Source organism: Callospermophilus lateralis, chromosome 12, assembly GCF_048772815.1.
Source record: "Callospermophilus lateralis isolate mCalLat2 chromosome 12, mCalLat2.hap1, whole genome shotgun sequence".
NCBI classification, from domain to species: Eukaryota; Metazoa; Chordata; class Mammalia; order Rodentia; family Sciuridae; genus Callospermophilus; species Callospermophilus lateralis.
This window is the reverse complement of record NC_135316.1, coordinates 69,330,847-69,333,665: the sequence shown is the minus strand read 5'-3', so window position 1 is coordinate 69,333,665 and position 2,819 is coordinate 69,330,847. Positions and strand designations below refer to the sequence as shown.

General features: G+C 38.9%; 1 pseudogene; it reads left to right on the top strand.

Annotated features, from left to right (window-relative positions):
- The first annotated feature begins 786 nt into the window (after nt 1-786).
- On the top strand, nt 787-1,400 carry LOC143411730 (high mobility group protein B1 pseudogene; annotated as a pseudogene).
- The last annotated feature ends 1,419 nt before the right edge of the window (nt 1,401-2,819 follow it).

Below are 2,819 nucleotides of genomic sequence, written 5' to 3'. Positions count from 1 at the left end.
GGAAGAGTAGCAGAATACAATAGACACTAGTATGGCCCTATGTATAAACATGGCTGTATGACTAATGTGATCCTGCAATCTGTACGTGTGGAAAAATAAGATTACGTACCCCATTTGAATAAAATATATGATATGTCAAGTTCATTGTAATATTTTGAGCAACTAATAAAAAAATTAAAAATGATTGTGAGGGCTGGGGATGTGGCTCAAGCAGTAGCGCGCTAGCCTGGCATGCGTGGTTCGATCCTCAGCATCACATACAAAGATGTTGTGTCCGCCGAAAACTAAAAAATAAACATTAAAAAATTCTCTCTCTCTCTCTTTAAAAAAAAAAAAATGATCGTGAAACAGACCCAGAAGTTATAGAAATGATGAATTTGCAGATAAGAACATTAAATCATCAATGTAATATATGCTGCTGAATTATAAGAAAGTAAAGGAGGGCTGGGGATGTGGCTCAAGCGGTAGCGCACTCGCCTGGCATGCGTGGTTCGATCCTCAGCATCACATACAAAGATGTTGTGTCTGCCGAAAACTAAAAAAAAAATAAATAATTTTTTTAAAAAATTCAAAAAAAAAAGAAAGAAAAGAAAAGAAAGGAAAAAAATAAGAGTTGCACTGGCTGGAGAATAACATGGCAGAGCTGAGAGGGTGAGGAGGCTGCATCTGGCTCCAGCTCTCACAGCCATTGCAGCACACTGAGCTCCATGGAGACAGTGCCCGGGCAAGTGGGAGCCAGTCGGGCACTGGGCAACTCTGGGCCTCGCTGAGGAAAAGCAACTCAGCATGGGCAAAGGAGATCCTAAGAAGCCAAGAGGCAAAATGTCATCATATGCATTCTTTGTGCAAACTTACCAGGAGGAGCACAAAGAAGAAGCACCCAGATGCTTCAGTCAACTTCTCAGAGTTTTCTAAGAAGTGCTCAGAGAGGTGGAAGACCATGTCTGCTAAAGAGAAAGGAAAATTGGAAGACATGGCAAAGGCAGGCAAGACCCGTTATGAAAGAGAAATGAAAATCTCTATCCCTCCTAAAGGGGAAACAAAACCAATATACCCAAAAGGCCTCCTTCAGCCTTCTTCTTGTTCTGAGCATGCTGTTCTGAGTATCACCCCAAAATCAAAGGAGAACATCCTGGCCTATCCACTGGTGGTGGAGCACCAATGGGAAAGAAACTGGGAGAGAGGTGGCATCACACTGCCGCAGATGACAAGCAGCCTAGGAGAAGAAAGTGCTAAGCTGAAGGAAAAGTAAGAAAAGGGTACTGCCTATGCCTATGAGCTAGAAGAAACCCGATGCAGCAGAAAAGGGAGTTGTCAAGGCTTAAAAAAGCAAGAAAAAGAAGGAAGAGGAGGAAGATGAAGAAGAGGAAGAGGAAGAAGAAGAGGATGATAATGAATAAGTTGGTTCTAGCACAGTTTTTTTTCCCTTGTCTATAAAGCATTTAACCCCCCTGTACACAACTCACTCCTTTTAAAGAAAAAAAAATTAAAATGTAAGGCTGCATAAGATTTGCTTTTTAGCTGTACAGTATTTTTGGAGGGGGGGGCGGGGGCCGGGTATTAGTTAACACTCTACTGAATGTGTCTTTAGACAGCCCTGTCCTGGTGGTATTTTCAATGGCCACTAGCCTTGCCTGGTATGGGGGTTGTAAATTGGCATGGAAATTTAAATCAGGTTTTTGTGGGTGCACAGCACCAATTAGTTATATACGGGGATGGTAATTTTTCCAACTTCAGTTGTCTCTGATGCGTTTATATGAAATAATTTATAATATCATTCTGTAATTGCAAAAAAAATGTTGCAGCTGTTTTGTTGACATTTTGAGTGCTTCTAAGTAAATACAATTTTTAAAAATTTAGTATTGTAGTCCCTTTCATAGGTCTAAAATTTTTCTTCTTGAGGGGAAGCTAGTCTTGCTTCTGCCCATTTGAGAGCCCATGAATTGTTACAGTGTTTATCTTACCATATAGTTAGATGATAAAAACTTTTTGTCTACCCACCCTGCACATGATGGGGGTAATAAAAGTTAAATCGAGGACATTTTCATCCATCACTGAAACTCCAAAACTTTAATCAGTTGATAGCAAATTTCACATAGCCCACTTACACTCACCGAGTGAAGAGCAGTCAATTCTATTCACAGCATGGGATTATTAGAATCAAGCAATCTGAAAGTCTGTCCTTGAAGGACTAATAGAGAAGTATGTTCTGATCTTTACTTGAGGACTCCACATTCTTAACTCCCACTACCCTGTAATGGCAGTTATATTTTGCAGTTACCACATTAAAGGAGAGCTGGGGAGAATGCATCCCCAAAAGCGTGATTTAGAATACAAGACTGGCATATTAAATTTTTTTGTTGAAATTAGTCCCAGCTAAGGTTCTGAAAGTGCTGGCTATAAATGCCTTTTCCCATTTATCTAAATATGGACTGCTCAGGAAACTTGAGACTCCATTGAAAGTATTTTTACTTAATTGGGCCAGCTTTTAAAATTACAAGGCCAAGTTTGAACTAAGGTACATTTTCTTTCTTTTTTATGTTTTATTTTTTAGTCGTAGTTGGACACAATACCTTATTTTATTTATTTATTTTTATGTGGTGCGAGGATCCAACCCAAGATCTCACACATATTAGGCAAGTGCTCCACTGCTAAGCCACAATCCCAGCCCCGTATATTTTCCTATATTGTGGTTTGCCCCTTTATAAATCAAAATAGACAAGAGGAAAAAACTTTGTATCTCTACCAATTATCAAACTTTTTGATCTTTTTTTTCTTTTTCTTTTTTTAAAAATTTAACAAAATCCAAACTCATTCAT